Raw genomic sequence first — 21501 nt, 5'->3', positions numbered from 1 at the left:
GATGCAGGGCAGTGGCGGCAAACACTTCCCTGCAAAAACTGAACACGATGATGAACCCACGCTATCCAGCTAGAGCGCACCACTCCCTCCTCCTGACCGCACAGGCACGGCTGCACAGGTGCTGACTTTCCCAAGTGCTTGGGGGTGTGTGCATGAGTGATAAAGGGGCAACACACATCTCTAAGTACACTGGCCCCACTTCAAGTATGCTGCCCTTTTAAGAAGGAAGCATTGGCTTCCAGCAAGCTCCCCCCTTTCTGTCCCTGAGCCCTGTCCCCCTCCTCTGCTTTGTGGAGAGGGGGTATGGAGCGGGGGGGGGGGGGTGGCAGGAGCAGGGGGACATCCTGACATCAGCACCCTCTTCTCTTCCCCTCCCTCCCCCCGCAAGCAGGAAGCTCCCGAGAGCAGCTCCGAGGCAGAGGGAAGGTCAGGAGCAGCGGGGGAGCACCTGAACTGCTGCTGGGCAGCTGCTGAGTCTCGTACCTTACAGGGAATTTAGGGGAGCTGATGGGGAGATGCCAGCCCCTCCGGTTCTAATCCCCAAGAGGAGGAGCTGCTCTTCCAGGGAATCCTGCAAGCGGTGGCCAAAGCAGGCGGCTGCCAAACAACGTGATAAGGGAGCATTGCGCAACTTGAAATGAGCCTGTTCCCTAATAGATCAGCAACGTAACAATGAACATCGTTAACCAGGACAACATTAAGTGAGGACTTACTGAACGGGAAACCTGAGCCTGCTCTGACTCTATGGAGGAACAGCTCCATAAAAATGCAAAGGATAGTGTCCTGTATCCCATGTTAAGCGTCCTAGATGCAGTTTGTTAGAGGGGAGATAGAAGTAGTAGTCAGAACTATTTACGGCCACAAATACCGCCCGCACTCTCATATTAGCCGACTGTGGAAAAGTAGCAAGAACAGGGAGACGGCTTTTTCAGTGTTCCGATTTCTGCTGCTGTTACTTTCTTTCTCAAGTTAATAGAACTCCCCCTGCAGCTCTAGGAGCCCGAGAGCTGCTTCCAGCCGCCTCCCCAAACTGCACAGTCCCTTTTAAGTTGCTGCAGCTGTGACTTTTTCCTGATCCATGACCAGTTCTAACCACGTCCGTTCTTTCTGCTGATCACAATGAAAGCTGGTTCTTGAATTAGTTCAGCAGCAGCCTGACAGTCCTCATTCTGGTTAAAGCCATTAAAGGTACATCTACGCTGCACTAAACCACCTGAGCTGTCCCCTGTCAGCTGACTGGGGTTTGTGGGCCTTGGGCTATAAAATTGCAGGGTAAACGCTTGGGCCAGGACCCCAGAGCCCAGGCTTAAACTGCAGTGCAGATGTTCAGGCTCAGGCTTGATAGCCAAGCGAGCCCAAATCTGCTGACATGGTCCAGCCGCGGGTGTTTTAGTGCAGTGTAGACATACCCTAAGGGTAAGCAATGTAAACCCAGGGTTCAGACTCGGGCTCCGCTGTAATCCCCTTCCATCTACACACAGATTGCACTAACCCAAGGTCCCAGGGCCCTACAGGGCTGAAAGGTCCAAACCTGAGTCAAGCTGGGACCCAGGGTTCAAGCCCTGTTGGTTTGCTGTGTTGATGCAGCCCCACTGGACTCATGCTCTGGCAGTCTGCCAAAAGTATCCCACAATCCTATGGCTGATATTTTTGGAGGATAGTCCAGTTTTCCCACAGTGCATCATGAACAAAGGGCTAGAGTGGCCACATTTTGGGAGGGCGCTAGGACGTCTGGGATTTGGGTGGCTGGACTCAGTCCTGTGTAATGCAGTGTAGACAGTGGAGCCCCAGGTTGGCACCCAGGGTTCAGCCATTCCTAACCTGAGGTTACAAGAGCTGAAGCCCTAGATGAACAAACCCAGGATCTGTTAACCTGAGTTCTACTCATCCTGGTCTACACTGCAGTGTAGACACACCCAAACATGGATGCCCAAACCTTTCCCAACTCAAGCAGTAATGGCAGTTGCCAGGGGCATGAGGACTGCATGCAAATGGCACAAAATGGAGCAGTTTGCAGCTTCCCTTGTTTGTTAATCTCGGGGCATGGCTGGTGGGTCCCAGCAAGAGGTGCAGCCTGGCTGCGTGGATCAAGCTGACACATTGCACACTGGGACTACAACATCGGTGGACTTCACCTTCAGATTCAAGATGGGGGTAGCCACTGGTCGTATTCTGGAACTCCAGGGTTGTCATTTGTACTGTAGGCTTTGTGGAGTCCTAAAAGCTGTAACAATACCATTCTGATATGGCAGGGAGATAGATAGTGGGTGTGATTGTCGGTCACAGGACTGGCAGCCAGGAAGTGTTGATTTCTAATCCAGATTGAAAACTAACTTGTTTTGTGACATTAAAGAAATCACTTCTCTCTGTGCCTCAATTTTTCCTATCTGATAAACTGTGGTAAACTTATTTCCCTCCCAGAGTGGTTGCAAAGATTAATGTCTACAGCACTCTGAAGATGCAAAGCACTACAAGTGCTAAGTATTGGTATGAAAATGGGGAGTGGGGGTGCGGAATATCCGTAAGGGATAAGTAGTATTGGGGAAAAAAATCACACACAGTTCTACATTAAAATGACATTAAATGTCCATATTTAATGTGGTGTTATGATGGTCATTAAAAATTGTTTAAGTGGAGTATCACCCTAGAAGGTAAAGGATTGTGTAGCAGTTTATTGGGGCTTAAAGAGAGACCTTATGCCTTGCTGGTGGGTTTCTGTCACCATGTACCCTGTTGTATGCTGTTTTATCACTTAGTAGTTAAGGAGGCTAGACCAGGGGTGGACAAACTACGGCCTGCAGGCTGGATCCGGCCCCTCAGGGCTTTGGATCCAGCCTGCAGGACTGCCTCCGGTGGCGCTGCGGGCCCCACGCTGTTCTCAGAAGCGGCCGGCACCACTTCCCTGCGGCCCCCGGACCGGGGGCAGAGGGCTCTGTGCATTGCCCTTGCCTCCAGGTAGTGCCCCCCCACAGCTCCCATTGGCCGGGAATGGGGAACCGCGGCCAATGGGAGCTTCAGGAGAGGTACCTGGAGGGGTGGCAAGGGCAGCACATGCGAAGCCCTCCGTCCCCGCTCCCCGCAGCACTTCCTGGAGCAGCATGGGGCTGGGGACAGGACAGGCAGGGAGGGAGCCTGAGGTGGCCCCAGTGTGCGCTGCTGCCACCCTGGAGCCACTTTAGGTAAGCGGCGCTGGGCCAGAGCCCGAACCCCACCTGCACCCCACCCCCCAACTCCCTGCCCTAATCTCCCTGCCTGCACCTTGCACCCCACCTGCACCCCAACCCCTGCCTTGAGCCCCCTTCCGCAGTCCACATCTCTCCTGCACCTCTGCCCTGAGCCCCCTTTGCACTCCGCACCCCTCCGGCATCCCAACCCCCTTCCCAGAGCCCCCTCATACACCCTGCACCCTTCCTCTGCCCCACTATCTTGCCCTGAGCCGCTTCCTGCACACCGCACCCCCTCCCACACACGGCACTCCCTCCTGCACCCTAACCCCACCCAGATGTGGCCCTCGGCCCAAAAAGTTTGCCCATCCCTGGGCTAGACAGCAGAATGCTGGGTGGGGAATGTACTTCAGTTGCCTTCCCTTCCTCTAAACCAGCCATGCTTCACCTCTTCCTCAAGGAGGGAATTTCTTTCTTGCTTTTGTGATGTCAGTGGAAACAAATGACTTTCTTCTATGCTGGCTAATGGTTCTGCTTCTCTTCTGCATATCCCTGATCTGCAGTTTAACCCTGTGCTACGTGCAGCCATAGAAATCGTTGTTCATTGCTGCTATTGCAGAGGGAGGACACAGCTGATCAGTTGCTTTGTTGCTAATGTGCGCCAACAATGAGCACCAGCTGATACTGTGCTGAGTGCATTTATTGATTGTATTTTTAGTGTGTACGTTAAATGTCTTGGGTTACTGACAAGGTGCCTGTGGGGCTCTTGTTACAAAGCTTTCCCCAGACCCCACCATGCTTTCTGTCACCCCAAAGGGGGGTGACTCCAGTTTTACACTCCTCTTTTCCCTCTCAACCCAGTTTTCCCAACAAGCAGAAGTCTGCAGAACCATCTCCCACCATGATGAGCTCTTCATTGGGCAGCAACCTGTCAGAACTGGACCGACTGCTCCTAGAACTGAACACTGTTCAGCACAATCCCCCTAGTGGCTTCCCAACAGGTAGGAAGTGATGACCCATGTGTCAGTGCTAGGTATGTTGATGCCTGGATCTCACACCTCCCTCCATGTATAAATCTCCCTGTAACTTTCTCCCCTGCCCAGTTCAGCCTCCTTTTTGCCCTCCCCATATTGTACCTGCCTCTCTTTCCACTGTAAGTGAGGGTCTATTGACTCTGTTTCTTTTCATGTAAGATGAAGCCAGCAGGAGCCCCTCCCTGCCCAGTGGGACTGGACCTCACTGTTGTCCCAGAGAGCACTAGCTCTTTGGGGGTGAAGGCAGCACCCCCTACAAAAGAGAAGCCAAAGCGGAACGGAGGGCGTGGGATTGAGGATGTGCGTCCCAGTGTGGAGAGCCTTTTGGATGAACTGGAGAGCTCTGTGCCAAGTCCAGTGTGAGTATTGACCCAGCTACTGTTCCCTTGGGTGCCGGGGGCGTTGGGGCAGAGAGGGGTTAGTGACTCCACACAGTTTAATGACAGCAGTTAGGAGAGTGCAGTACTGGCTGGGCAGATGGCCTCCTGTTTCCTTGGTAATGAGGGGATTTGCTCTCTCCAAACTGGGGAAGGTCAAGGAGGAAGTTGAAGATTGTGGCCATGTCTGCTTCTTTTTTGGGCTCAGATTTACTGCAACTGCCATTGAGTCAGAAGCTGCTAACGTTGGAAAAACAGAGAAGTGTATAATGGGTCACTTTACCATTTGCGGATACATGTTCAAATCCAGATGGACCTGTCCTCCATGAACTTATCTCATTCTGTTTTGAACCCAGTTATGCTGACTGAAAATTGTCACCATCTGACCAAATAAACTGGGTGGGTCTCAGTCTAGTGCCTAATGGATGGTTGTTCGTATCACAAACTACCACAACTGCACTAATTGGCATCTTTGGCAGTCTCCTAGCGAGAGCAAAGGGTTGGAAGTGCCACAAAAGCTGATTTCCTGGAAGGCCTGTTGAGGCGTATTTGGGGTCCAAGTGTGGGGAATCTGGCTGTGCTGTTTTCCTTGCTGTACCTGTCCTGGGAATAAACAGAATCCCAAGAGCTGAGGCTGTCCGCCTGGGATTTTTCACCACCGCCATGTTCAAATGTAACGTGTGTGGTTTTGTTTTGTTTTTTTATCAGCCCTGCCATCACTGTGAACCAGAGTGAGGTGAGCAGCCCACAGCGGGTCACCTCCAGCCAGCAGGAGACTCGCATATCTGCTTCTTCTGCCACAAGAGAACTGGATGAGCTGATGGCATCTCTCTCGGACTTCAGGGTGCCCAACCGCAATAACTTCTGATCTTGTGTTCTCCACTCACTTGTCTGTCGTCCATTTCTACTGACCGCCTCCTCTCCTCAGATCACCCACTGCAACCGTTACTCCTTGTACCCGTCAATTCTCGGTGGCGTATTAGTGCTGTCAAAGTGCTGCTGCAGGTGTGATTGGTGTGATGAAGTCTTATATCTGGTGTGGATAATGCAGAGACTTGTAAATTAAGATCTGTCAGGGTTTGCCCTAGTGTAGCATTCAAAGGGACTAGGCTAATCTTCTGAAGTGGTGAGCAATAGATAGGATATGCTGATGCCAAGTGCAGGTCTCATAATGTCCAGAAGTCTCTTAGAAGCAGGGAGGATTTTCTGATGTAACTGCTGCTGTGTTGTCCCAAGTGCTTAGCTAGCATTCAGGGGTGTTTCTCCCCATGCCAAGCACTGGATCAAGGCAATACCTATCTCTGTCAACATCATGAGGGGAAATCCCAGCTGGTGTAGTGCCCACTTTTTTGTTCTGATACAGGAAAAACACTTCATTGAAATGATGATTAACTGCACCTATGTTGCCCAGCAACACCAATTTGTACGGTGGGGATATCTTTTGTGGGGGATAGGGAGGAGTGTGACAGTGTGTGATTCACGGTGAAGTGAAATGCTTTGTTGGCAACAGATAAGAGCTGAGTTCTTCTAAGTGTAGAGTCCATTGTTTTGGTGGGTTGTAATTTAATAAGAGGAACCCATCTATTTACTGGCAAAGACCAGCCTCTGCTGCTCTGGAGGATATCTCCTTTGTTGCCCTTGATTTTTCCCAATCAGGAAGATGGGAGATGATTTTTGAGACTTCCAGGCAGATGATTTGGGCAGTAAAGATTTCATCTCAAAGGGCAAGAAATTTCCAGAGTTGGGTTCAGGTAAAAATGACGTCTAAGCCTTTTGGGGCAGGAGGATGGGAAGTGCTGCATCAACACATCTGCTGGAACATCCGAATTTTCATACTGGATCAGACCAATGATTCAGCTATTTCACTGGCTAGTACCAGCGGGTTGAGAGGAAGGTTGAATGGGGGGAAAGAATAACCTGCCCATGAGGGAAGTTGCTTCCTCAGTTAGTGGTTACCTTATGACCTGGAGTGAGAGGGTTTGTATCCCTTACATAAGATTTTTATATAGATATCACACATGCTCACACAAACATTGGATGGTCTCATCCTTTCAGATGTATAATACTTTTTCTTACCATGCATAGCTAACCTGTGGAACTCATTGCCACATGATATCATTTATGCCACAATCTTAGCAAGATTACCAAAATATTCCATTTTATGATTTTTAATATTTTGGATTTTACTTGAATTGAATCTCTCTTCTATTATGAGTGAGGGTAAAGTAGGAGTGCCTGACTTACCCTCTTTATAACACTCATTATTTTGTGTATTTCTACCATATCCCCCTTAAGTCTTTTTTCCCCCCCTAATCCAGTAAAGTCCCCATCTTTTCAATCTGTTTTCATATGAAAGCTTCTCCAGGCCTCTGACCATTTTTGTCACCTGAATGCCCTCTGTTCCCACTGTATTTGTTTTTAGATGGGCAACCAGAGCTCAAGAAAATATTCCAGAATGGGGGAGAGGGTACCATGGATTTATGACATTAGATTTTCAGTGTTTTCATTCCTTGTGCACCCTAACATCATTTGCTTTTTTGACTGCTGCTATGGGGGGGACGGATAGCTCAGTGGTTTGAGCACTGGCCTGCTAAATCCAGGGTTGTGAGTTCAATCCTTGAGGGGGCCATTTAGGGAACTGGGGTAAAAATCTGTCTGAGGATTGGTCCTGCTTTGAGCAGGGGTTGGACTAAATGACCTCTTGAGGTCCCTTCCAACCCTGATATTCTGTGATTCTATGTATGGAGCAAAGGCTTTCATTGAGCTGCCTGTTTCTCTTAAGTGTTTACAGTTAATTTAGAAACCAGAAATGGGTGTGAGGACTTTAAATTTGGAAGGAATAATTTACATTATTTTGCATTTGTTGCAATGAATTTAATCGGCTATCCTGTGGCCCAATCACCTAGTTTTGTTAGGATCTTATGAAATTCCTCAGAGTCTTCTCTAGTCTTGACTAACTTAATCTTGCATCACCTGCAGATTTTGTCACTTGGCTGTTCACCTTTTGTTCTCACATCAATAATATATTAAACGATAACATCTCTAGTCCAGAGCATATTAACCTTCTGTATGTTGAAAATTGACAGTTTATTCAACTGTGCAGTTAGATAGAAAAGAATTCCCTCTTTGATAGCCCCAAGTCAATTATTCAAGCCAGAGACAGGTGACTTAGAAGCTGCAGGATAACCTGTTCAGCAGCCATATGTTCATGACATTGTCAATGTTTAGCAAATAAAATCTCATTGTGGCTACTGGCACTAAGCACAGGTATACACAAGCGGACTCTTGATGGCTGAGAAACGTCCTCCTGCAGCCTAAGGACGTCAGCTTTCCAGCCTTTTGTGTCTCTTCTCCAGAAGGGGCACTTGGGGTCGGGAGTCTGTAAGCCTGGGGGCTCGACTGTCTTACAGTCATTGGAAAGGCTGGGAGACTAAAGATCAGAGCACTAGTAAAAGCTGCCTGGCAGGATGGGTGGTGTTTGGCTGGGCCGTTAGTCTCCGAATACTCTTGTCCCCCTTGCTTGTTTCCTAGCTGTGTTGGTGGCTGAGCCCAGGGAGCAAACCAGAAAATTTGGACCGTGCATTTGGGTTTCCGAAGTTACCCTCGACAGCAAGGGTTAGGGACTGTTCGGTTTTGTTTTTTAAATAATTTTGGTTTCATAAATACAGTAACTCCTTGCTTAAAGTTGCAGTTGTATTCCTGAAAAATGTTACTTTAAGCAAAATGATGTTAAACGAATCCAATTTCCCCATAAGAATTAATGTAAATGAGGAGGGGTTAGGTTCTAGGGAAATTTTTTTCGCCAGACAAAAGACTGTGTACACACACACACACACACGTAACGTACGTCTTTAGGCCGATTCAGCCGATTTGGCTGAATTGGGCCCCGCGCTGCAGCTCTCCACCCCGCCCCCTCCCCTGATTTGCGGGAAGTCCGAAAAGAAGCAGGGGCAAGCCAGCAGCACAAGATAAGCTGGGGTGGGGGTGCGAGAAGGGCTCTGGGGAGGCACAGCCTGTTCCCGCAGGCCCCAGCGGCTCTGGCCCGGCCCGGTCCCCGCGGCTCGGGTCTCCCCCCGTCCCCCGCGGCACAGCGCGGCTCCTCCCATCGCGCGGCGCGAGTCTCCCCTCCCCCCCGCCTGGCAGCGCGGCTCGGGTCTCTCCCCGTCACCCCCGCGGCGCGGCTCACGTCTCTCCCCGTCCCCCCCGCGGTGCGGCACGGCTCGATTCCTGCAGCAAGCCCCGCCCCCAGGAATCGGGCCCCGCTCTTGCTAAAGCCGGCCCTGTACACACACAGTATAAGTTTTAAACAAACAATTTAATACTGTACACAGCAATGATGATGGTGAAGCTTGGTTGAGGTGTGGAGTAAGAGGGTGGGATATTTCCCAGGGAATGCCTTGCTGCTAAATGATGAACTAGCACTCGGCTAAGCCAACAAGGGTTAACACATTGTTGTTAATGTAGCCTCACACTTTTCAAGGCAGCACAAATGGAAGGAGGAGACACAATAGAGGCATGGCAGTGGCCGCAAACATTCCCTGCGGAAACTGAACGTGATGATGAACCCACGCTATCCCGCTGGACCACAGCGCACTCTCCACTTTCCAAAGGGGGGAGTGTGTGTGTGTGTGTGTGTGTGTGTGTGAGAGAGACAGACACACAAACACCATGTGTGTGAGAGACGCACGTTGCCCTTTTAAGTACGCTGACCCCATTCTAAGTATTCTGCCTTTTTAAGCAGATCAGCAAGTTGAGACAGCAGCTGCTGCCAGCAAGCTCCCTAGGTCCTCTCCCTCCCTCCCGCCCGCTCTGTGGTGGTGGGGTACAGGAGCCGGGGGAGGGGGACACCCTGACATCAGCTCCCACCCCCCTGCACACAGCAAGCAGGAGGCTCCAAGGAGCAGCTCCAAGGCAGAGGGCAGGAGCAGCACACGGCAGTGGGGGGAGGGACAGCTGAACTGCCGGCAATTGATAACCTGCTCGGCGGCTGCCGCACAGGGAACTTAGGGGAATGGGAAGCTGATGGGGGGGCTGCGTATCTGAAACTTACAGCTACTCCAGTGGTGTCGAGACTGCATAAACATCTCCATATCTATTTCTCTTTATTTCCATTATGAGCATGGCCATACTGGGTTAGATCAATGGCTCGTCTAGTCTGGTATCCTGTCTTCCTACAGTGGCTGGTGCCAAATGCTTCAGAGGGAGTGAACAGAACATGGCAATTTATTGAGTGATCCATCCACTGTCATCCAGTCCCAACTCCTAGCAGTCAGAAGTTTAGAGACATCCAGAGCATGGGGTTGCATCCCTGACCATTTTGGCTAATAGCCATTGATGGACCTATCCTCCATGAAGTTATCTAACTCTGTTTTGAACCCAGTTATGCTTTTGGCCCTCACAACATTCCCTGGCAACAAGTTCCACAGGTTGACTGTGTGTTGTGTGAAGAAGTATTTCCTTATGTGTGTGTTAAACCTGCTGACTTAATTTCATTAAGGGGTACCTGGTTCGTGTGCTATGTAAAAGGGTAAAAACACAGCTTTATTCGCTTTTTCCCCACCATTTGTGATAGTTTTCTTTTTCAAACTGAGTCGAAAGACAGGATACTGGACTAGATGGACCTTTGGTCTGACCCAGTATGGCTGTTCTTACGTTCAGAGACTGCAGAAATCCCTGAGGAGCTGAACAGGGCTTGCCTTACAGTCTCTGGGTTTTTTCTTTGCAGTTCATGGCCCAGGGGAAAGCTGGGGGCAGCTCCCCTCCGTCTGCACCCCCAAAACCTGTCAGCCAGTTGGACAGTATGTTGGGAAGCCTCCAGTCTGACCTGAACAAACTGGGAGTAGCTACCATTGCCAAAGGTGTTTGTGGAGCCTGCAAGAAACCAATTGCTGGACAGGTGAGTCTAAGGCAGCATCTTGGCTACAGCAAGGAGTAACTGGGAGCAGGGCCGGCTTTAGGCCAATTCCACCAATTCCCCCGAATCGGGCCCCGCGCTTAAGAGGGCCCCGCGCCCAGTGGCAGGGTCGCCCAGAGTGGGGGGCAAGTGGCAGAGAATCCCTTCCCTGGCTAGAGGCACCTTTTTTAATTTTTACTCACCCAGCGGCGCTCCAGGTCTTTGGCAGTGGGTCCTTCACTCGCTCCGGGTCTTTGGCGGCACTTTGGTGGCGGGTCCTTCAGTGCCACCGAAGACCCGGAGCAAGTGAAGGACCCGCCGCCAAAGACTAGGAGCGCGGCTCGGTGAGTACAAGCCCCGCGTGTATTTTTTAACGTGGTGTGTGTGGGGTTTTTTTTTTTTTTTTTAAGTCATCCCTGTCGGGGCCCCGTCGAAACTGTTCGAATTGGGCCCCGCACTTCCTAAAGCCGGCCCTGACTGGGAGGGCTGTATCATGAGGCTGAAGGGACTGGCGATGCTGAAAAAACTGAAGTACTCTATTTATCCACTGGCCAGGTACACTGTAAGCTCCTCCAGTGACCTCTACCCTGCCCTTGAGGGACTGCCCTCTCCTGAGATGATAGGTAATTCAGTTTTCATGCTACCCCAGTCCAGGGCTCACTTGAGTAGTAGAACGTGTAGTTAGTGCCAAACTCTACCTGGTGTGTTGTCACGTGAGTTGCCACAACAAAGAAGTAGAGTCGTCCCCCATAACTGCTCCATCTTCCCTACAGGTTGTCACAGCCATGGGGAAAACCTGGCACCCAGAGCACTTTGTTTGCACCCACTGCCAGGAAGAAATCGGGTCACACAACTTTTTTGAACGTGATGGTCAGCCCTACTGTGAGAAGGACTATCATAATCTCTTCTCCCCTCGCTGCTACTACTGCAACGGGCCCATCCTCGACGTGAGTCCCTGAGCCAGCGCGTGTCAGTAGGAGTCTCCCTTGGCCATGCACGGGGGAGTCTCGTGCCGTACTGTCGAGTAGAAAAGCGCACATCCATCTACCCCAATAACTCTTCTCTTGTAGTTTTGGGACCCCTATTCGTCCTTCACCCTAGAGCTGTAGGGGAAATAATTGGACCCAGTGCAGCTATCTCCCTCCATCTGCTGTAGGGTCCTGCAATGAGAGGGCAGGTTCTACTGAACTAAATTTGCCCCATTGCAACTCTACTGAACTCAGTATTAGGATCTAGCTATCTTCACTGCAGTAAGGATCTCCTGATTTTCCCCAGTGGGATACCATGGTAGGTGTTGTACTTAAAGTACTGCACAGGATCTTTTCAGGGGGAATAAGACAAAACGCCATATTTATTAGTAATACATGTATTTATTAACACTGTATCATATGCATATAATATATTACACTTACGCTCACACACACACAAACACACTCCGTCTTGTTGTTACCAATTAGTTGCTCCCCTTAACTTCACTGGCCAGGTGAGTTAGATGGGGGAGGGGGTGGAGCCAGGCTTCTGCCGATACGGATCAATGCTCCCATGTTGACAAGACGAGACCCGGGGTCCTCTGCAAGACACCTCACTTTTATAGCAGCTTTCCTCTTATGCAAATCTATACCAGATTCAAACTCTGTGTCTGTGTCCATTGGTCCTTTGTGCTGCTTTCTTTTGAGTGTTGTCCCAATGCTGCAAAGAGGGTGTTGCCAAAAGAAGATGCTTGCTTCTCCCCCCCTCCCCCCCCCCCCAGGCCCTTGGTATGTCTGCTTGTCTTTAATGAGCCCACTTGACACGTTTTATTGTTCCTGGGTCTGGCTCCCAGCCCCTCTCCAACAGTTGAGGCTGTCTGGAGGTGCTGCCTTCCATGCCTTGCTCATCCACACCTCATTCATTCAACAGGGCAATTGATTAAGAGTGCGGGGGGGGGGGAGGAGGGGGAGCTCTTGTTCTACTGCTAGCAAAAAGAAATTTTTCTTCTATCCTTAGGGGCTATAACATTATACAAGAGCAATGCAAAGTTTCTAAATGAGGCCTTGACACAAAGTCCCATGAAAACACAGGTCACACGTGGGTAGACCCATCACAAGGCCACATGAAGAGGCACAACGCAAAGTCACATGAAAATCATCAGAGATTTATCTACATAGGAGGCATTCCTGCTGAGTTTCAGAGTACTGCATGGGACTGTGTCCCCTTCTCCCCCGGGTCTAGAGGAAAGGAGTGGTGTGTCTGACCTTGTTAGGGTAAAGGGGAGTGGGGGGGATTGAATCCCCAAGGAGGGGGCTTGGCTCAGCTCTTTAAGCACAGTTGATGTTTGCTGCGCTCACTGTTTGTGGTTTCTCCCAAACAGAAAGTGGTGACAGCCCTGGACAGGACATGGCACCCAGAACACTTCTTTTGTGTGCAGTGTGGTGCTTTCTTTGGACCTGAAGTTACTATTGGTTTTTGCAGAGAGAAGCCACTCTGGTGAAGCAAGTAAGGGATGGGGGTGGAGGCAACATAAGGGGCTGTGATGGGTCCTTTCCATAGAGCAGTGGTCCCCAAACTGTGGGGCACATTTGGGGGGAGCGCAGGGCCCGGTCTAGCCCCCGTAGGGGGTGGAGAGGAAGTGCCACTCAGCCCCGCTCTGCTCCCAGCTGTGGCCCTGTCCTCTGGCGCTTGGCCTGGCTGCGGCTCTGAACCTGACAGCAGCTCCGGCTGCAACTCCATTCCCGACCCGGGCTCCAGCCACATCCTCGCCCCCCTTAGCCTGTCCGTGCCTCCCCCCCAGGAGTTACGGCCCCGCTCCCGACCGCAGCTTCGGGGAGTGGGGCGCGGACAGGGTTAAGGGGGGGCACGACATGAAAAGTGTGGGGACTACTGTCCTAGAGCAAGTGATGTAGAAAACGAGGGGTGTGCAGTTGAGAGGGACTGTGGTGTTACTTAGTGGATGGGAAGCTAACAGTGATTGCTATTTCCACATGGAGACTACAGGAGGTGTAGCATGTGCTCCTCCTATAGCAGAATAAGGGATACCTCTGGTCTGTGACTGGGGATCCCAGCCACCCTGTTTGCCCCATGGAGTCTGGCTGGATATTCCCATGAAGGAAGGTCACAAGCTGATGCTGTCTGGCTCTGTTTTTCCCTTGTGTCCTTGGCAGGGTTTCATGAGAAGGATGGCAAAGCCTATTGCCGCAAGGATTACTTCGACATGTTCGCTCCGAAGTGTGGGGGCTGCGCCCGGGCCATCCTGGAAAATTACATCTCTGCCTTGAATACCCTGTGGCACCCTGAGTGCTTTGTCTGTCGGGTAAGAGAGCCTGTGCTGCCCACTGGCACCTGACCCCTCTCCCAAGTCCCCTAGGTGGTTCCCTCGATCAGAACAAGGGGTCTGTGCCAGCACAGGACAGCCAGCCCAAGAAAATACATAGTGTGATAGTGACCACGCACCCTCTTGCTTCTCTGCCTGTTTCCATTCAGTTCTCTAGGGGCTTAATTCCCTCCCCCTGCCCCATAGCCACAGTTATGGGCTTCTGCAGCAGTTCACTGATAAGCACAGAATTTTTCCAGTGGTTTCTTAGGAATAGTGAGCTAAGCTTTCGAAGCACTCCGCCTCAGCACCCTGATTTGAGGAGCTTCCTCGTGTGCTCACTCTGGAAATGTCAACTTAACGAGACTGACCTATTTGGATCAACTTGGAAACTAATGAAATAGCTGTAAACTGAATATGCAGCTGCATAATGAACTGTAATGCTGCAGAATAAATACTTAGCACCTCTTCAAAGAGCCTTGCAAATATTTACCCATCTCCCAGGAGCAGTGTAAAGATTAATATCAGCCACGTGTTACCGAGACCGAGGCAGAAGGCGGAGTTCAAAATGGGGGTCAGAACCCATAAGTTCCTGTTTCAAATCCTGTGCTCAGACCACTAGTCTGCTTTCCTCTGCTGCACAGCAGCCCGCGTGAAAGGAGTTGGCTGAAGCTGTCCGTTTGAAACTCTCCATCACTCAGAAGGCCCCTGTGAATAGAAATTCTGGCAGTCTCTTGTGAGCAGCTGACCAGCTCCGTCCCTGCCTGGACCTGGCTTCAGGCTCTTCTGCTCAGGAGATGTTGCTGGGCATCCTTCACGCTGCTGCCTGTTAGTGGGGGCAGAAACTTTTGGGCAGATTCTGTTGTTAGTCAGGCCAATTCCCAGTGTTTGTTTTCGAATGGAGGTGGATGGCTTAGTAGTCTCAGCGTCAGGCTCCCAGGAGCCTGCTGCCTTTCAATGCTGCAGGCAACTGGAGTTCCTTGCAGTTCCCTGTGTGAGAACATGCCTGGATATGCACTTACTGTGGCTGCACCCTGCTGGATGCCTGCACGCAGGGCTCAGTTTGCATCTGCCTGTGACTAAGTAGATGTCCAACCATGCGTGCCCTTGTGGTAGTGTGTGTGTGTGTGTGTCCCTAGGGAGGAAGGATGGGCTGGACGTTCAAGTACAAAACTAGGACTCAGGACATCTGGCTTCTGTTCTTGACTTTGCTGCTGACCCGTGTGACCCTGGCCAAGTCCCTTAATGGCTCTATACCTCAGTTTCCCCACCTGTAAAATGCGGGGGAATTCCTCCTAACTTCCCATGACTGTAGTGAAGGTACAGCCCTTAATACCTGCGTGGGGCTTAGACAGTGATAACCATTATAGAGAGATGGGTGCCTCTTAAAAAATTGGTCTCTAACAGCTTCTCTTCATAGACATTAAAGACCCAGTATCGCTTTTGTAAGGGTATGGACTTGTCCCCCAGGGTCCTTGCCCAAACTTTCTCCCCCTCCACGTTTCTCCAGTGGCTGTCACCTTCTGCCTGCCACTGTATTTCAGTGGTGAAGTGACTCTTGTATGTGTATAGTTTGGGATGAGTCAAGAAGGAGGGTGCTGTCCCAGGGAATATGCATAATATCTGGCATTCTAAATGGGTAATTTAAAAAAACCCCTACTGGCCATCACCTTCTTTTTCACTGATATGAGCGTAAGCAGGACAGATACAGCTCAAGAAATGAAAACCAGCCCATTGTGACAAGGTAAAAGGTGCTCCTGATGCCCTGGAGCATAAGGAATTCTTCCCTGCCTATCACCTGGGTGAGCTGGGGTGGGTGGGCTATAAAAGCTGTTGTGGTGGCAGCTGTCTCTGTGGAAGGGGGTGTTCTCTTCCCTCCCAGCTTATTGGAAGCAGGAGAGGCTCTGGTGTTGCTTATCAAGTGTTCTCAGTAGTTTGGCTCTTGGGTTTGGATTTTCTTTGTGTTAATAAAGCCAGCCTGGAGTAAAGGGACATGAAGTATAGTTGAGGGCTTTATTTTCCCTCCCAGTTGCTGCATCTGCCCTGCTTACGCTCAGTAACCCTGTGTCTGCTGGGCACCCATCATCTTTGCAGCAGTACTTCTGCAGCCCCTTTCTGCTGGATGAAGATGATTCACCCTGCCCACTTCCTGCAGGAGGCAGCTAGGGGCATGGCAGGCGAAGGCATGGATTGTGGAGTTGCCTGTGTCCCCAGCTTGCCATATCAATCTGTTCCCTTTTGCTTCCACCTCCTGCAGGAATGTTTCACGCCGTTCATCAACGGCAGCTTCTTTGAGCACGATGGGCAGCCCTACTGTGAGGTGCATTATCACGAACGCCGCGGCTCGCTGTGTTCCGGCTGCCAGAAGCCCATCACGGGACGCTGCATCACCGCCATGGCCAAGAAATTTCACCCAGAACACTTTGTCTGTGCCTTCTGCCTCAAGCAGCTCAACAAAGGAACCTTCAAGGAACAGAATGACAAGCCCTACTGTCAGAACTGCTTCCTCAAACTCTTCTGCAAGACTCATCCTAGCTGGGAACGGAGCATCTTTCTGCCACCTCACTAGGCAGCCGAGTCTCTGAGCATTACTGTGATTTAGAAACCTTGCCGGGGGAGGGGGGAGACGGGGAAGGGGGGTGCTAAGTGCTGCTCCAGAAAGACGAGCTGGACCATTAAACTGGAAATGCCCATGCTGTGTTTCAGTGGGGAGATGCTGAGCCCCATCATTAAAGTGTTGTATGATTGTTGACAGCCGAGAGGAGCCTGAAGCGCTAGCGAGGAGATGCCTTTCTCAAGGAGAGGGCTGGATAAAGCCTTGAGTCAGCTCTCCCTGAGCCGACATGTGACACTTCCAAGCCAAACGTCCTTGGCTTTGGTGACACTTCTCTCTCGCTGGGGCAGTTAAGCGCTGTGTGACCCAAGCAGTAGCTCTGCTGCTGCACAGCAAGGGCCATGCTCTGACCTCTGCATTGCCCGGGCTGTGCACAGTCGAGTCCTGGGGCACACGGGATTTACTACGATTACAGCAGCAGCCCCAGAAGCTGTAAAGACCCTGCAGTGGAGTCTTTCCAGTTCAGTAACACTGCAGGGAATTGATGCCACTTATTTTTTAGAAAGGGGAAGTAGGGGGCTACTCTGTTTTTCTAGCTTGTGATTCTCTCCCCCTCCTGAATGGAGTGTCCCATTTTGTGCTGGACACCCCCAATTCCGCAGGAGTGGGTAGGGCAAATGCTCCTAATTCTGCTGCTCCAGGAGAGGAGGAGGAGACTGGCACCAATTAATTTTAAAAGAAAATGCAGAGAAATTTGAGGGCCCAGCCCTCCCCTCTGAGCGAATGTGGCTTATGCTGTGTGTCTGGCCTGCATTTTACTAAGGGAAGGGCCTGAAAAGCCTCTCTAGGTTTTTTTTAAAAGCAAGGACAAAGTAAAGCTATAGACTTCGTATTCCTTGTTCATCTTCCTCTCTGCTCTTTGCTAATCAGGCCGGCAGTCCCTCTTCTTTGATACTGTCCTGTTCCTTGCTCTTGTTCTACTGAGACTCTCTAGAGCAATAACCTTTGATATTGACTGTTACTGGTCTAACAAGTCCCCGAGGTCTGGTGTATCTGACCCTTGGAGTTTTGCTATGGAACTGAATACTGTATGCTTTGATAAAAACTGTGGATTTCTACACTGAGGTTTGAGTTCAGAACTAACTTTTAATCCTCTTCTACAGAAATTGGTTTTGAAGTGATTTTAAGAAAGCTACTTTTATTTCTCACACTGTGCTGTTCTAGGCAGGGTACCAGTTGTGCTGGTTACTGCATCTGTAACCTCAATGCTTGGGTCGAACAAACTATTAACATGAAGTATTTTCTTTTTATTGGGGGTTGGGAGGGCTCTGGGTTTTGCAGGGGAAGGGAATGTGACTGGTATTGTTTTCTAGCACAAGCAGGTGAGCTGTGAATAGCTCTTTTAATTATCTCAGATCACCTGGAAAGTTTATTTTGTAACCTGTAAACTGCTGTATTTGACTTACCTGCTTTCTCCAAAGCCCGACTTCCAGGGTAACAAAGTGATTCTTAATTCAGTGCCACATGCTGCAGAGATGGAGAACTCAAAGTCCACCTTCATAGTTTTATTCCTCTTCAACCATCAGAAATGAGAGCAGAGGGTTAACTCGGGAAGGGGAGTTCTCCCCTTAGGTGGGAAGGATGGTCCTGGGGCTGAAAAAAAGGGCTGGGAGTCAGGAGACCTGGAATCTGTGCTTGATTCTGCCACAGACTTGTTGTGTAACCTTAGGCCAGTCACTTAGCCACTCTGTGCCTCATCTGCAAAATGGGCAATATTCCCGCCTTGTAGGATTTTGAGGTTTAGTTCGTATTTGTCAAAGGCACTTTCATATCTTCAGAAGGAGGGTGCTGTAGAAGGACAAAGGATTGTGTTAGAAACAACCCTACAGTGTTCTACACTAATGGTGAAAGTGGTGCAGTGAGAAGAGGGTTTTAAAATATGACTCTAGAAGATTCTAGATCTTTGGTTATTAAGGCATGGCACATTGGGGTGGCTACAAAATGCTCAAAATGGAAAAGGCATAGGGAGTTCTGGGATTAACTGTGTAAGAAACAAACCCTCACTTTAACAGAGGGATCCTAGCTTACTATTTTAAATAACCTTAGCTCGATGCTTCACTACCTCCCTTGAATAAGTGGAACTGTTTTTCACTGGTTTTCCATACAAATGAGCCTCAGTCTGTGGTTGTGAAAGCAGGGTTTTGGGGAACAAGTGGTAAAACAAAAAGCTACTCCAGCTGGGCAGAGCACAGCTTTTGGGAGGTTCCCAAGGCAAGAAACTGTCTAAATGGTCATTTTGGAGTTGAAATGAGTTTTACTTAAAATTGGGATTGCTGAGCTTCCTGCTGAAACTGACACTTGTTCTGACCCCGCTGGTTGGGAGAACAGTCCTGTGTCCAGTGCACAGGACTGGGAGTGTCTCTGCCACTGCATTTTTGTGTGATACTGAGGGAGTTTATAACCTTCTGTGCCTCAGTTTCCTTATCTGTAAAATGGGGATAATACTTAACCTACCTCACTGGGGTGTTGAGGCTTAATTCATGGATATTTCTGAAGGGCTTTTGAGACCCTTGGAGGGAAGGTGCTGTAAAAGGGGAAAATCTTGTTACACTATCCCAGTGTCAGAGCAAAACCGTTTCATCCCCTTTTAATAATGGTTTAGTAGTCTCCATGACCAGTACTGCCTTAGCAAAATGTTGAGAGCTTTCCTGATCAATTGGGATTTAAACTGGTTTGGGGATGGGTCCTATGCTCATTGCTGCCTCCAAATGTTACTTTCCCTCAAGATGGCTGCTGCCAGTAGGAGGGTCAGAAATACCCATTTTAAATTTCCTAAGTTCAAGTACAGTTTAGACTGGAACATTTGAAATGCTGTACAGAGCAAACTGGGGAAAGGGATGTGTTAAGACTGCCCTGGGTGATTAGCAAGCATACTTCACAGATACTGATGGTGCTAAAGTGCAGACCAGCAAGTTGTACTACTGCACTGTTGCAGGTAGTGGGACGTGTCCCAAGGAGTGGTTTGGGAGAGGGGTTAGGCGAGAATGTGCTTTTGGAAGGCTGAGATGGGTTATTCAGGCTTAAACTGGACGCAGGAGGCAGGTGTGTACAGTACACAACCACTGAGGAGCTACAAGACTGCATGCAGAGGCCTGGCAGCTGCCCATTCAGAGGCAAGTTAAGCTCTAGATACACCCCTGTTTCTTTGAAAGGTTTTGTGTTAGGGTTACTATAATGTTGTCGTGAAAGGCCTCAGTGCTCTGTTTACAATGATCTCCTCATCTGATGAACTCTGGCAGTGCAATCAAAGACCTATCAGACAAGGTGGGTCTCAATCAAATCACGCCCCGAATAGCTTGGGGGGATTTCCCTCTGCGTCGACAGTTACTTCATTTGGTTTCCCTTGTAAACTTCTAACTCTGCCTTTTCCGTTTAAAATCCCTGTGATTATGCTAATAAAATGTTACCATTATTTTCACTTGACTTGGTTCCAGTCATTTCTAGGCTTGTGGAAATGGTTCAAAGCATCCATCGTCTGTAGCTCCTCTTGCCTTCCACGATGGAGAAACCAAAGGCCACACTGGCAAGAGCTGAGGAGGGGGGTGTTTATTAGTAGGGTTTCGGCCTTAGCCTGGACAGGGCAGAGAAGTAAAACTGAAACTGTCACTTGTGCAATAAGCAGACGTGAATCCTGACACACTCACTTCATCCTTCTCAGCACAATACGCTGGCGTTGCCACACCCTAGGGCCAATCGGCCTTTGAGGTTAGGTGGGGCCTTCCAGAGAGGAGGGAGGCTACTAGTTGTCTCCTGCTATTTGTGCTGAAGGCTGGGGCTACTAGCTAATGGGGCTGGGGGTGATTCGACCTGCACGCTTTGTCAGTCCCTGCCTGGAGCTGGTTTACATAAAGCCTCTGAACTGCGGCAAGGCATGTCCAGTACAATAGGTATTGTAGGATAAGTCCAGGGGTGTTTCTTCTGGAATATGAGCTGTGACTTTCTCTACATACTGCCCACGAAACACACAAATGGAGTTCAATAAATAATGCCCCTATTGAACACTGCCTTGACTGAGATTTCTAATGCGATGTCTGGCAAACGTTCTCTCACCCCCATCTAATCCCAGTAACAACCGGCTCCAGGCACGTCAAGACACCACACACACAGGTGCAGCATGTACAAGCTCAGTTTGAAGCTGAAGATTAAGACGAGCAGGCCCCAAGCTCTGAATATTTACCTCATGATATCCAGGAATTGAGCCCAGATGCTGCACAGGCTTCAGGAAGAACAAGAGGCTTGTGTTTGCCACGGATGAGAATTTGGTAACCAACCTATTACGAATGGTACCAAACACATTTTTAAACCCAGACGGGCTGATCTGTTGAATTGCGCTTCAGGCTTGACAAATACTGCAGGGGTGATGAGTGGAATCCCACACAGTTTGTTCTGTGTCTTCAGCATGAGCCAGGAAGGAGGGAGATGCTACATCCCCTGTGCAGCTGGGAAAGACCCCTTGCTTTTTTGGTAAGATTAGAAAGGTGTCCCTGTTTGTTTGGGCAAAAGGTCTCTTCCTTCTGCAGGGCACTGGCTGTTATAGTGGTGTCATGTCTCAAACAGTGAAACCCTTCGGTCGGAAATAGGCTTTAGTCCTTCTCTACATGAGAAAGTTGCATCAATTTTATCTTTAAAATTATTTTTTTAAACCACAATCACCCTGTCTGGAGACTTAAACCAAAATAAGATGTTCTTATCTTAAACCTTTTCCTAATTGGCTGAATGGCAACAACCACTCCCGCTTTTGCAGAGGTTTATAAATCACACCTTTAAACTGAGTTGCTTTTCTGGTGTAGATGAGCCCATCTAAACATAAAATGGTGTTAATAAAAGAGCTCCTCACAAACCAAGCCCTCCTGTCACCTCATGGACTCTTAGCCCAGCACTCAGGTGTTGGGGTGGCTGACCGGAATTTCCAGCTGCATAACTAGATCCCAAGGCTGTTCTAAATGAAAACAGCACCCCAAACCCTCTCCTCTCCTGCCCAAACTGCTCCCTGCTTGGCTGACTTCAAATCAAGCCAAAATGCAACAAACCAGTATGCGTACGGAGAGCAGCTGCTCCTCTATTGCACCGGCATCCATCTGACACTAGTTTTAGCAGAATTGATTATAATGAATGACTGAGCCAGGATCA

General features: G+C 49.7%; 1 pseudogene; it reads left to right on the top strand.

Moving 5' to 3' along the window:
- Nucleotides 1-2972: 2972 nt before the first annotated feature.
- On the top strand, nt 2973-19785 carry LOC135975740 (paxillin-like; annotated as a pseudogene).
- The last annotated feature ends 1716 nt before the right edge of the window (nt 19786-21501 follow it).

Source organism: Chrysemys picta, chromosome 15 (genome assembly GCF_011386835.1).
Source record: "Chrysemys picta bellii isolate R12L10 chromosome 15, ASM1138683v2, whole genome shotgun sequence".
Lineage (NCBI taxonomy): Eukaryota > Metazoa > Chordata > Testudines > Emydidae > Chrysemys > Chrysemys picta.
This window is presented reverse-complemented; position numbering and strand designations above follow the sequence as displayed.